Genomic DNA, 13,694 nt, shown 5'->3' with positions numbered 1-13,694 from the left:
GTTTTTGTTGTCTCCTGACCATGCCGATTGACCATAATGCCACCTATCTGCAAAAACTTTGTAGTTGTCCCTATATGATAAATGACATTCCTGAAGGAGAAAAATGTCATTCGGCTCCGAATGTAAAAACGTGAAGGCTGACTGACATTTCACAGGGTCATTTAGTCCTCTTGTATTCAGAGATGCAATAGAGAGATGTGTCATGACAAAAGGTGTGGGGAGGCAAAGGTATTCTCAAACAACTTTTTTGTGGCATCTACTTTACCTTCTTTTTCTTAACCCGCACATAGTCTGTCTGTAGGGTCATGTCTTTGATGAGGGTCGTTGAGGAGAAGGCAGCCACATCATTAGGTTCCAAAAACGGCTGTGATGTGGGTGATGAAACTGACCAATCCGCTGAAGACGCATCACGGTGGGGTAAGGGAGAAGATTCCCCTGATGTGGGCGACTCCTGTTGCCGTTTCTTCGCCTGCGAATCCGTTGGCGCTGGTCTGGAAGATGGTATGGGCGGCAGTACCCCGGCCTTTCCCCCCGAGGACTCCTGGCGAGGCTTCTGTGGTTGCGGTGGATTTGCGGCACCTCGGGAGGCGGGGAGGTTAGCTATCAAAATGTCCAAGATTTTATCATGGTCATGGCACATCATCGGTAACTTCTCCACGTGAGCGCTTGCCCCAGTATCCTGGGGAGGGCCCACCGGTTCCAAGATGTCGGTGGTCTCCATTGAGGTCATGTCGTAATTGGACACAACAATGCCCTCACCCGGAGGTTCCGCACTCCAGTCTAAAATTGCCTCCACCCCCTCATCAGGTGGCAGTTCCTCACTTTGCCGTAGAATAGTCGTGCCTGATGGCTGCGGAAGTGCATTACTGTCTGACACTAGGGTCTGGCTGCCCTCAGGTTCATCAGCCCTCAAGGTCTGGCTTGATGGTGTTGCTATTTGTCCTATGGATGACTTCAGCCGATTAGAATAGGCTTGTGGACAGTCTCTGAAGCGATGATCAACTGAGGAGCAGAGGTTACATTGAAGAGGGGTTGAGCATTGCGCTGATGTATGATCTGACGCTTTACAGTTTTTGCAGAAACTCCTTGTACATGCAGCCGCCAGATGGTCCAGACCGCCACATTTCCTGCATTCTTTCGGCTGCCCCGAATAGAAGACTGTACCCCTGAATGCACCCAACTGGATAGAGCTTGGGATATGCTGCATTACTCCCTCTTGTCGGTTGAGACGAACTTGGAACCGTCTGGTTCCAGTCTTGATTCCATCAATGTCCATTACTTCCATGGCGTTGATCACCTCGCAGTGCCTTGCCATCCACGTCCACACGTCTTGGTTTCTTACTTTCTCAGAAAAGATCATAACATGGACAGTCCGTATATCTCTCTCCACTAGAGGTGTCACAGCGATCTCTCTGAAAGCCGCTGAGGTTTCTTTCTTGACCTTAAATCTTTCCAAGCAATTTTCAAAAAGCTGCATGGTGGAAAATACAACTTCAAAAATCTTCTTACCAGGATAGGCGAAAATGTACTCAAGTTGATTAGTCGAAAATCCAAGCTCTTTCTGCAGAATCTGCCGACTAAACTGGAGACGGTCCATCTGCAGTTCGCCCAAAAGGTCAAAACGGACAGCATTTCTCCGAGTAGCTTGGCCATGCGCTGAAGACATGGTGGAATATTAGCTAAATCCAACCATAGACTTCTGTTTGGCTCGAGCCCTCAAGCACTGAATTGTGTCCCATACACCGCACGACAGCAATTAAGTGGTAACTTCCCTGGGCAAACCACCTTGGTGATCATGGTATCGCCCCTGCCAGGTAAGTATGCCTTGGAACAGTCGGCCAAAGCGGCATCCTTCCCACACACACCGCCCTGCCCTGTGGCGCAAGCAATATGATTCGCAAAAGGCATTCTGGATGAAGCAGCCACATCGTTTGATATTCAAAAACGCAGCTCAAAAGTCTTCGTTTTGTGTGGGCAACAAGTTTTATCCATTTTGGTCACGTTTGCAGTCATTCCTTTCTCCATTACATACATAAATTGCACAATGTATAGCTAGTTTTCACGCAGTTTCTGTGACAGAGAGGGGGAAATAATCTCAGCAATCACTCAAAAGTTAAAAGTCCAAATGTGCTGTCCAATCACCAGCATCTGGACACATTTCCTTTCACCAACACCAAGACCGTGCAGTTGTCAGACACTCCCCACCCCTGCTTCTCAGGTGACTCAGCACGCCTTTTCTCACGAGGACAGTGGAAATCCACCGAGTGAACTCAGCCCCGCACGGAGGGCAGGGATCTGTCCTACATGTAACCCGATTGCAATTTTCCTTCAACGAATGGATCAGGGGAGAGCGCGAACGCAGTCCCCCACTACCAGAAATTATGCAGTCGAGATTCCCACATGTGGGGAATTCGCAGAAGTCAGCACAGCCGCAGTGCAATGGCGTAGCCTCGTCCTGGGCAAACCACCTTGGTGATCATGGTATCGCCCCTGCCAGGTAAGTATGCCTCGGAACAGTCGGCCAAAGCGGCATCCTTCCCACACACACCGCCCTGCCCTGTGGCGCAAGCAATATGATTCGCAAAAGGCATTCTGGATGAAGCAGCCACATCGTTTGATATTCAAAAACGCAGCTCAAAAGTCTTCGTTTTGTGTGGGCAACAAGTTTTATCCATTTTGGTCACGTTTGCAGTCATTCCTTTCTCCATTACATACATAAATTGCACAATGTATAGCTAGTTTTCACGCAGTTTCTGTGACAGAGAGGGGGAAATAATCTCAGCAATCACTCAAAAGTTAAAAGTCCAAATGTGCTGTCCAATCACCAGCATCTGGACACATTTCCTTTCACCAACACCAAGACCGTGCAGTTGTCAGACACTCCCCACCCCTGCTTCTCAGGTGACTCAGCACGCCTTTTCTCACGAGGACAGTGGAAATCCACCGAGTGAACTCAGCCCCGCACGGAGGGCAGGGATCTGTCCTACATGTAACCCGATTGCAATTTTCCTTCAACAAATGGATCAGGGGAGAGCGCGAACGCAGTCCCCCACTACCAGAAATTATGCAGTCGAGATTCCCACATGTGGGGAATTCGCAGAAGTCAGCACAGCCGCAGTGCAATGGCGTAGCCTCGTCCTGGGCAAACCACCTTGGTGATCATGGTATCGCCCCTGCCAGGTAAGTATGCCTCGGAACAGTCGGCCAAAGCGGCATCCTTCCCACACACACCGCCCTGCCCTGTGGCGCAAGCAATATGATTCGCAAAAGGCATTCTGGATGAAGCAGCCACATCGTTTGATATTCAAAAACGCAGCTCAAAAGTCTTCGTTTTGTGTGGGCAACAAGTTTTATCCATTTTGGTCACGTTTGCAGTCATTCCTTTCTCCATTACATACATAAATTGCACAATGTATAGCTAGTTTTCACGCAGTTTCTGTGACAGAGAGGGGGAAATAATCTCAGCAATCACTCAAAAGTTAAAAGTCCAAATGTGCTGTCCAATCACCAGCATCTGGACACATTTCCTTTCACCAACACCAAGACCGTGCAGTTGTCAGACACTCCCCACCCCTGCTTCTCAGGTGACTCAGCACGCCTTTTCTGTCACGAGGACAGTGGAAATCCACCGAGTGAACTCAGCCCCGCACGGAGGGCAGGGATCTGTCCTACATGTAACCCGATTGCAATTTTCCTTCAACAAATGGATCAGGGGAGAGCGCGAACGCAGTCCCCCACTACCAGAAATTATGCAGTCGAGATTCCCACATGTGGGGAATTCGCAGAAGTCAGCACAGCCGCAGTGCAATGGCGTAGCCTCGTCCTGGGCAAACCACCTTGGTGATCATGGTATCGCCCCTGCCAGGTAAGTATGCCTTGGAACAGTCGGCCAAAGCGGCATCCTTCCCACACACACCGCCCTGCCCTGTGGCGCAAGCAATATGATTCGCAAAAGGCATTCTGGATGAAGCAGCCACATCGTTTGATATTCAAAAACGCAGCTCAAAAGTCTTCGTTTTGTGTGGCCAACAAGTTTTATCCATTTTGGTCACGTTTGCAGTCATTCCTTTCTCCATTACATACATAAATTGCACAATGTATAGCTAGTTTTCACGCAGTTTCTGTGACAGAGAGGGGGAAATAATCTCAGCAATCACTCAAAAGTTAAAAGTCCAAATGTGCTGTCCAATCACCAGCATCTGGACACATTTCCTTTCACCAACACCAAGACCGTGCAGTTGTCAGACACTCCCCACCCCTGCTTCTCAGGTGACTCAGCACGCCTTTTCTCTCACGAGGACAGTGGAAATCCACCGAGTGAACTCAGCCCCGCACGGAGGGCAGGGATCTGTCCTACATGTAACCCGATTGCAATTTTCCTTCAACAAATGGATCAGGGGAGAGCGCGAACGCAGTCCCCCACTACCAGAAATTATGCAGTCGAGATTCCCACATGTGGGGAATTCGCAGAAGTCAGCACAGCCACAGTGCAATGGCGTAGCCTCGTCCTGGGCAAACCACCTTGGTGATCATGGTATCGCCCCTGCCAGGTAAGTATGCCTTGGAACAGTCGGCCAAAGCGGCATCCTTCCCACACACACCGCCCTGCCCTGTGGCGCAAGCAATATGATTCGCAAAAGGCATTCTGGATGAAGCAGCCACATCGTTTGATATTCAAAAACGCAGCTCAAAAGTCTTCGTTTTGTGTGGCCAACAAGTTTTATCCATTTTGGTCACGTTTGCAGTCATTCCTTTCTCCATTACATACATAAATTGCACAATGTATAGCTAGTTTTCACGCAGTTTCTGTGACAGAGAGGGGGAAATAATCTCAGCAATCACTCAAAAGTTAAAAGTCCAAATGTGCTGTCCAATCACCAGCATCTGGACACATTTCCTTTCACCAACACCAAGACCGTGCAGTTGTCAGACACTCCCCACCCCTGCTTCTCAGGTGACTCAGCACGCCTTTTCTCACGAGGACAGTGGAAATCCACCGAGTGAACTCAGCCCCGCACGGAGGGCAGGGATCTGTCCTACATGTAACCTGATTGCAATTTTCCTTCAACAAATGGATCAGGGGAGAGCGCGAACGCAGTCCCCCACTACCAGAAATTATGCAGTCGAGATTCCCACATGTGGGGAATTCGCAGAAGTCAGCACAGCCGCAGTGCAATGGCGTAGCCTCGTCCTGGGCAAACCACCTTGGTGATCATGGTATCGCCCCTGCCAGGTAAGTATGCCTTGGAACAGTCGGCCAAAGCGGCATCCTTCCCACACACACCGCCCTGCCCTGTGGCGCAAGCAATATGATTCGCAAAAGGCATTCTGGATGAAGCAGCCACATCGTTTGATATTCAAAAACGCAGCTCAAAAGTCTTCGTTTTGTGTGGGCAACAAGTTTTATCCATTTTGGTCACGTTTGCAGTCATTCCTTTCTCCATTACATACATAAATTGCACAATGTATAGCTAGTTTTCACGCAGTTTCTGTGACAGAGAGGGGGAAATAATCTCAGCAATCACTCAAAAGTTAAAAGTCCAAATGTGCTGTCCAATCACCAGCATCTGGACACATTTCCTTTCACCAACACCAAGACCGTGCAGTTGTCAGACACTCCCCACCCCTGCTTCTCAGGTGACTCAGCACGCCTTTTCTGTCACGAGGACAGTGGAAATCCACTGAGTGAACTCAGCCCCGCACGGAGGGCAGGGATCTGTCCTACATGTAACCCGATTGCAATTTTCCTTCAACAAATGGATCAGGGGAGAGCGCGAACGCAGTCCCCCACTACCAGAAATTATGCAGTCGAGATTCCCACATGTGGGGAATTCGCAGAAGTCAGCACAGCCGCAGTGCAATGGCGTAGCCTCGTCCTGGGCAAACCACCTTGGTGATCATGGTATCGCCCCTGCCAGGTAAGTATGCCTTGGAACAGTCGGCCAAAGCGGCATCCTTCCCACACACACCGCCCTGCCCTGTGGCGCAAGCAATATGATTCGCAAAAGGCATTCTGGATGAAGCAGCCACATCGTTTGATATTCAAAAACGCAGCTCAAAAGTCTTCGTTTTGTGTGGGCAAGAAGTTTTATCCATTTTGGTCACGTTTGCAGTCATTCCTTTCTCCATTACATACATAAATTGCACAATGTATAGCTAGTTTTCACGCAGTTTCTGTGACAGAGAGGGGGAAATAATCTCAGCAATCACTCAAAAGTTAAAAGTCCAAATGTGCTGTCCAATCACCAGCATCTGGACACATTTCCTTTCACCAACACCAAGACCGTGCAGTTGTCAGACACTCCCCACCCCTGCTTCTCAGGTGACTCAGCACGCCTTTTCTCTCACGAGGACAGTGGAAATCCACCGAGTGAACTCAGCCCCGCACGGAGGGCAGGGATCTGTCCTACATGTAACCCGATTGCAATTTTCCTTCAACAAATGGACCAGGGGAGAGCGCGAACGCAGTCCCCCACTACCAGAAATTATGCAGTCGAGATTCCCACATGTGGGGAATTCGCAGAAGTCAGCACAGCCGCAGTGCAATGGCGTAGCCTCGTCCTGGGCAAACCACTTTTCACTTTTTAGGGGCTTTATTAATTATCGGGCAAACAAACCACAGGACATCTTCAAAGTACAATATCACATTTGCATAATATTAATCACATTTTCATCAACAAGTAAAAAAAAAATACATTTTTAAACGTCATTGAGCTCACCGTGTCAACACTAGCTTGCTCATTAAAACATTCCCCAATTTCCACAACTTTCTTAGTTCTGCAGCATCAAACTTTGCCTTATCTCTAAGAATATAATCATTAACAGTTGAAAGTCCTGCTTTTACAACTGATTCTGGGGATAAATAAAATTTCTTGAATACTAGTAAATTTCTACCCTTCCACATCCCTTCTTTGATACAATTAATGACAGCCCACCATCTTTCACATTTTTCACAATCGCCTGGGTCAAAGTCACCATATAAAATATCTTTTTCATTTGGTTCTCTATAGAGCTCCGATAACCACAGCTTTAGGATTGTCCACACTTTCCGGGCAAAGGAGCAGTACCAAAACATGTGGCTCACATTCTCGTCATTAAAACAGTTCAACCTTGGACATTTGGCAGACCTAGAACATCGTCTTTTCTTAAGAAAGGCTCGTGTTGGCATACGATCATGCACCACCTTCCAGGCCAGATCCTTATGTGTGTTCAAAAGAAAGGGGGAGTTTACATTTTTCCACACTTGAATACATTTTGTTGTTGTTAAAGTTTGCACAGGTGTTAAGCGTAATGTCCGGGCTGACAAACTCTCTTCAATAACTTCTCTCTTTGCAAATTCTTTTGAACACCTTCCAAGATTGGCTCGTTTTAGAATAGTAATAGCCTTATCATATAGTGCCGGCCTTGTTTCAGCATGTGGAGTACTAAGAGGGAGTCTTCCACCCACTCTGGACAAAATGTTTTGACCAACCCAAAATTTTGCAAAGTATGTCCAGAGACTGGTGTTCTTATCACTTAAGACCGCATTTAATATTGGCGTTAAAAACAAGGCTTCCAATTTCACGCCAAGTTCTGGAACTGCTTTTCCACCTTTATCCAAGGGCTTGTACATAATATCTCTTTTAACATGCTCTTGGTGAGAACTCCATATAAATTGAAACATAGTCCTTGTCAAGGCTGTGAGGAAGGACCTAGGAACTGGCAAGGTTGCTGCCAGAAAAGTCAGGGAGGCCAGAATCTCTGACTTAACAACAAGAACCTTTCCCGTAAAGCTAAGGTCTCTGTCTTCCCACTGTAAGAGTTTCCCTTTTATAGCTGGAAGTCTATTTTCCCAATTTAGGTTTTCCATATCCTTTCCGATCTGTATTCCCAAGACTTTCAATCGTTCTCTCTTTACGACAAGTCCTAATGCAAATGTTTCTTCATGCCAATTGAGATAGAGCATCTCACTCTTAGACCTATTCAGTTTTGCCCCAGCTGCCAGAGCAAAACAGTCACACCACTGAATGGTATTAAACACTGACCTGTTTTCTGTACATAATAATGTGATATCATCCATATATAAAGTCAGTTTTGCTTCTTTTCCACTACTGCCTGGAACAAGGAGGCCACGAATAGATGTGTCCTTCCTAATTGCACAGGCCAGTGGTTCGATGGCTAAGATGAATAACATGGCAGATAAAGGACATCCTTGTCTAACTCCTGATTGAACCTTAAATGGTTCAGTAATATGACCATTTACACTTATTCTGCTAGTGCAATCAGAGTATAACAAATCTACCCAGGCTCGTATTCGTGGGCCAAATCCAAAGCAAACCAAAACTTCTTTTAAATAAGTGTGGTTTATTTTATCAAAGGCTTTCTCTAAATCAAGGGCTGCAATGCATAATGGTGTTCTTCTGTCCATAGCGTAAAGGTAGCAGTCTCTAACTAGGGCCAAGCTATCACTCATAGCCCTTCCTGGTACTGAGCAAGTTTGTTCTTTGCCCACTATTTTATCTGCAACTTTCTGGATGCGGAGAAATAATGCCTTTGCCAGAATCTTACGGTCCACCCCGAGCAGAGTAAGTGGGCGCCAATTCTTGACTTCTTTTTTGTCTCCCTTTTTATACAAAAGTGAGATTATGCCATCTCTCAGTGAAGGCGGTAGACTTCCTTGTAATAAACTCTCATTATACATTGACAGCAAGGGGGCCTTCAATTCTTCCCAGAAGGTGATATAAAATTCTTTGGGCAAACCATCTGCCCCTGGGGCCTTATTGTTCTGCATACTCTCCAGCGCCATTGTCAGTTCATACATAGATAGGTCACGATCGAGTTGTACCTTATAGTCAATCACATTCTTATCTATGTTAGAGAGGAGATTTGCCACAGATGCTTCATCCACCTCTTCCCCTGAATATAGGTCTTGGTAGAAGGTATGCACACAGCTCAGCATATCCTTTATATCAGTTTGCATTCTACCATCTTTATCATTTAAAGCTTCAATTGTATTTCTAGGTCGAGCTAATTTCCTAAAAAAATACCGTGAGCATTTCTCATTAACCTCCATGTGATTAATCCTGCTGCGTGTTAATAAACCACGGCTGGCCTCTGAAGCTAGGTGTAACATCTCTCTCTTTAGCTCTATTATAGCTTCCACAACATCAAAACCAAGTTGCGACATGGTATAAAGTCGCTGTAACTTTGCCTGCTGTTTCTTAAGTACAAAGCGCCTTTTCTTGGCTGCCTTCCTCCCTTCATTGACGAAGAAGCTCTTGGTTCTCACTTTCACTTCATCCCACCATTCTCCAACTGAATCAAAGGCAAACTGCAGAGAGGACCACATGTGAAATTTGTCCCTGAATCTATTGATCACCCCCGGGTCTTGCAGCAAGGATACATTCAGCTTCCATAAGCCTTTACCCTTGTTCAATCTGCTCTTAAACCCCAGAGAACAGTCAATTTTTGCATGATCGGAGAAGAATACCGGCATCACTGAGGCATCAGCAACCAGCAGCCTCTTTGATATGAATAAAAAGTCTAATCTTGAGTGAGTTTTCCCATTGGTCCAAGTGTACCCAGGTACATGGGGGTTTATTGTGCGAAAGGTGTCTACCAATTTAAAATCTTGCACCAGACTACTTAAGGCTTCGGAACTGGAGTCCAACCTCACTGTTGTGTTAGTTAGTCTGTCCTTCTTGTCCAATAGGCAATTAAAGTCTCCACCCAGGATGACCTCTCTACTACATATAAGGAGTGGCTGTATTGCTTTTATGATTTCCAGGCGAGCTTGAAGAATTACAGAACAATAGACATTAATTATCCTTAAAGGAACATTGTTCCATACAACATCCACACAAAGAAGCCTTCCGTCTATTATATTCTGCACCTTTTGGATAATAAAATCCTGCCCTCTAAACAATACAGCAACCCCAGATGCCCTGTTTTTGTTGTCTCCTGACCATGCCGATTGACCATAATGCCACCTATCTGCAAAAACTTTGTAGTTGTCCCTATATGATAAATGACATTCCTGAAGGAGAAAAATGTCATTCGGCTCCGAATGTAAAAACGTGAAGGCTGACTGACATTTCACAGGGTCATTTAGTCCTCTTGTATTCAGAGATGCAATAGAGAGATGTGTCATGACAAAAGGTGTGGGGAGGCAAAGGTATTCTCAAACAACTTTTTTGTGGCATCTACTTTACCTTCTTTTTCTTAACCCGCACATAGTCTGTCTGTAGGGTCATGTCTTTGATGAGGGTCGTTGAGGAGAAGGCAGCCACATCATTAGGTTCCAAAAACGGCTGTGATGTGGGTGATGAAACTGACCAATCCGCTGAAGACGCATCACGGTGGGGTAAGGGAGAAGATTCCCCTGATGTGGGCGACTCCTGTTGCCGTTTCTTCGCCTGCGAATCCGTTGGCGCTGGTCTGGAAGATGGTATGGGCGGCAGTACCCCGGCCTTTCCCCCCGAGGACTCCTGGCGAGGCTTCTGTGGTTGCGGTGGATTTGCGGCACCTCGGGAGGCGGGGAGGTTAGCTATCAAAATGTCCAAGATTTTATCATGGTCATGGCACATCATCGGTAACTTCTCCACGTGAGCGCTTGCCCCAGTATCCTGGGGAGGGCCCACCGGTTCCAAGATGTCGGTGGTCTCCATTGAGGTCATGTCGTAATTGGACACAACAATGCCCTCACCCGGAGGTTCCGCACTCCAGTCTAAAATTGCCTCCACCCCCTCATCAGGTGGCAGTTCCTCACTTTGCCGTAGAATAGTCGTGCCTGATGGCTGCGGAAGTGCATTACTGTCTGACACTAGGGTCTGGCTGCCCTCAGGTTCATCAGCCCTCAAGGTCTGGCTTGATGGTGTTGCTATTTGTCCTATGGATGACTTCAGCCGATTAGAATAGGCTTGTGGACAGTCTCTGAAGCGATGATCAACTGAGGAGCAGAGGTTACATTGAAGAGGGGTTGAGCATTGCGCTGATGTATGATCTGACGCTTTACAGTTTTTGCAGAAACTCCTTGTACATGCAGCCGCCAGATGGTCCAGACCGCCACATTTCCTGCATTCTTTCGGCTGCCCCGAATAGAAGACTGTACCCCTGAATGCACCCAACTGGATAGAGCTTGGGATATGCTGCATTACTCCCTCTTGTCGGTTGAGACGAACTTGGAACCGTCTGGTTCCAGTCTTGATTCCATCAATGTCCATTACTTCCATGGCGTTGATCACCTCGCAGTGCCTTGCCATCCACGTCCACACGTCTTGGTTTCTTACTTTCTCAGAAAAGATCATAACATGGACAGTCCGTATATCTCTCTCCACTAGAGGTGTCACAGCGATCTCTCTGAAAGCCGCTGAGGTTTCTTTCTTGACCTTAAATCTTTCCAAGCAATTTTCAAAAAGCTGCATGGTGGAAAATACAACTTCAAAAATCTTCTTACCAGGATAGGCGAAAATGTACTCAAGTTGATTAGTCGAAAATCCAAGCTCTTTCTGCAGAATCTGCCGACTAAACTGGAGACGGTCCATCTGCAGTTCGCCCAAAAGGTCAAAACGGACAGCATTTCTCCGAGTAGCTTGGCCATGCGCTGAAGACATGGTGGAATATTAGCTAAATCCAACCATAGACTTCTGTTTGGCTCGAGCCCTCAAGCACTGAATTGTGTCCCATACACCGCACGACAGCAATTAAGTGGTAACTTCCCTGGGCAAACCACCTTGGTGATCATGGTATCGCCCCTGCCAGGTAAGTATGCCTTGGAACAGTCGGCCAAAGCGGCATCCTTCCCACACACACCGCCCTGCCCTGTGGCGCAAGCAATATGATTCGCAAAAGGCATTCTGGATGAAGCAGCCACATCGTTTGATATTCAAAAACGCAGCTCAAAAGTCTTCGTTTTGTGTGGGCAACAAGTTTTATCCATTTTGGTCACGTTTGCAGTCATTCCTTTCTCCATTACATACATAAATTGCACAATGTATAGCTAGTTTTCACGCAGTTTCTGTGACAGAGAGGGGGAAATAATCTCAGCAATCACTCAAAAGTTAAAAGTCCAAATGTGCTGTCCAATCACCAGCATCTGGACACATTTCCTTTCACCAACACCAAGACCGTGCAGTTGTCAGACACTCCCCACCCCTGCTTCTCAGGTGACTCAGCACGCCTTTTCTCTCACGAGGACAGTGGAAATCCACCGAGTGAACTCAGCCCCGCACGGAGGGCAGGGATCTGTCCTACATGTAACCCGATTGCAATTTTCCTTCAACAAATGGATCAGGGGAGAGCGCGAACGCAGTCCCCCACTACCGGAAATTATGCAGTCGAGATTCCCACGTGGGGAATTCGCAGAAGTCAGCACAGCCGCAGTGCAATGGCGTAGCCTCGTCCTGGGCAAACCACCTTGGTGATCATGGTATCGCCCCTGCCAGGTAAGTATGCCTTGGAACAGTCGGCCAAAGCGGCAACCTTCCCACACACACCGCCCTGCCCTGTGGCGCAAGCAATATGATTCGCAAAAGGCATTCTGGATGAAGCAGCCACATCGTTTGATATTCAAAAACGCAGCTCAAAAGTCTTCGTTTTGTGTGGGCAACAAGTTTTATCCATTTTGGTCACGTTTGCAGTCATTCCTTTCTCCATTACATACATAAATTGCACAATGTATAGCTAGTTTTCACGCAGTTTCTGTGACAGAGAGGGGGAAATAATCTCAGCAATCACTCAAAAGTTAAAAGTCCAAATGTGCTGTCCAATCACCAGCATCTGGACACATTTCCTTTCACCAACACCAAGACCGTGCAGTTGTCAGACACTCCCCACCCCTGCTTCTCAGGTGACTCAGCACGCCTTTTCTCTCACGAGGACAGTGGAAATCCACCGAGTGAACTCAGCCCCGCACGGAGGGCAGGGATCTGTCCTACATGTAACCCGATTGCAATTTTCCTTCAACAAATGGATCAGGGGAGAGCGCGAACGCAGTCCCCCACTACCAGAAATTATGCAGTCGAGATTCCCACGTGGGGAATTCGCAGAAGTCAGCACAGCCGCAGTGCAATGGCGTAGCCTCGTCCTGGGCAAACCACTTTTTTCACTTTTTAGGGGCTTTATTAATTATCGGGCAAACAAACCACAGGACATCTTCAAAGTACAATATCACATTTGCATAATATTAATCACATTTTCATCAACAAGTAAAAAAAAAATACATTTTTAAACGTCATTGAGCTCACCGTGTCAACACTAGCTTGCTCATTAAAACATTCCCCAATTTCCACAACTTTCTTAGTTCTGCAGCATCAAACTTTGCCTTATCTCTAAGAATATAATCATTAACAGTTGAAAGTCCTGCTTTTACAACTGATTCTGGGGATAAATAAAATTTCTTGAATACTAGTAAATTTCTACCCTTCCACATCCCTTCTTTGATACAATTAATGACAGCCCACCATCTTTCACATTTTTCACAATCGCCTGGGTCAAAGTCACCATATAAAATATCTTTTTCATTTGGTTCTCTATAGAGCTCCGATAACCACAGCTTTAGGATTGTCCACACTTTCCGGGCAAAGGAGCAGTACCAAAACATGTGGCTCACATTCTCGTCATTAAAACAGTTCAACCTTGGACATTTGGCAGACCTAGAACATCGTCTTTTCTTAAGAAAGGCTCGTGTTGGCATACGATCATGCACCACCTTCCAG

At 46.7% G+C, this 13,694-nt stretch overlaps 9 non-coding genes across 9 annotated transcripts; all 9 read right to left on the bottom strand.

Moving 5' to 3' along the window:
• Positions 1-2,341: 2,341 nt before the first annotated feature.
• LOC137916466 (U1 spliceosomal RNA) lies at positions 2,342-2,505 on the bottom strand. Its single transcript, XR_011106488.1, has one exon. It is a non-coding gene; the product is annotated as a U1 spliceosomal RNA (small nuclear RNA).
• A 519-nt stretch (positions 2,506-3,024) lies between these two features.
• Positions 3,025-3,188, bottom strand: LOC137916465 (U1 spliceosomal RNA). The gene has a single exon (XR_011106487.1). It is a non-coding gene; the product is annotated as a U1 spliceosomal RNA (small nuclear RNA).
• A 521-nt stretch (positions 3,189-3,709) lies between these two features.
• LOC137916486 (U1 spliceosomal RNA) lies at positions 3,710-3,873 on the bottom strand. The gene has a single exon (XR_011106506.1). It is a non-coding gene; the product is annotated as a U1 spliceosomal RNA (small nuclear RNA).
• Positions 3,874-4,394: 521 nt separating this feature from the next.
• Positions 4,395-4,558, bottom strand: LOC137916471 (U1 spliceosomal RNA). Its single transcript, XR_011106492.1, has one exon. It is a non-coding gene; the product is annotated as a U1 spliceosomal RNA (small nuclear RNA).
• Positions 4,559-5,077: 519 nt separating this feature from the next.
• LOC137916485 (U1 spliceosomal RNA) lies at positions 5,078-5,241 on the bottom strand. Its single transcript, XR_011106505.1, has one exon. It is a non-coding gene; the product is annotated as a U1 spliceosomal RNA (small nuclear RNA).
• A 521-nt stretch (positions 5,242-5,762) lies between these two features.
• Positions 5,763-5,926, bottom strand: LOC137916484 (U1 spliceosomal RNA). The gene has a single exon (XR_011106504.1). It is a non-coding gene; the product is annotated as a U1 spliceosomal RNA (small nuclear RNA).
• Positions 5,927-6,447: 521 nt separating this feature from the next.
• LOC137916482 (U1 spliceosomal RNA) lies at positions 6,448-6,604 on the bottom strand. Its single transcript, XR_011106501.1, has one exon. It is a non-coding gene; the product is annotated as a U1 spliceosomal RNA (small nuclear RNA).
• A 5,664-nt stretch (positions 6,605-12,268) lies between these two features.
• LOC137916477 (U1 spliceosomal RNA) lies at positions 12,269-12,430 on the bottom strand. Its single transcript, XR_011106498.1, has one exon. It is a non-coding gene; the product is annotated as a U1 spliceosomal RNA (small nuclear RNA).
• A 521-nt stretch (positions 12,431-12,951) lies between these two features.
• Positions 12,952-13,108, bottom strand: LOC137916481 (U1 spliceosomal RNA). The gene has a single exon (XR_011106500.1). It is a non-coding gene; the product is annotated as a U1 spliceosomal RNA (small nuclear RNA).
• Positions 13,109-13,694: the final 586 nt, after the last annotated feature.

The sequence above is a fragment of the Brachionichthys hirsutus genome, unplaced genomic scaffold (genome assembly GCF_040956055.1).
Source record: "Brachionichthys hirsutus isolate HB-005 unplaced genomic scaffold, CSIRO-AGI_Bhir_v1 contig_1314, whole genome shotgun sequence".
Lineage (NCBI taxonomy): Eukaryota > Metazoa > Chordata > Actinopteri > Lophiiformes > Brachionichthyidae > Brachionichthys > Brachionichthys hirsutus.
The sequence above is the reverse complement of the archived record's forward strand: the minus strand, read 5'-3'. Positions and strand labels throughout refer to the sequence as shown.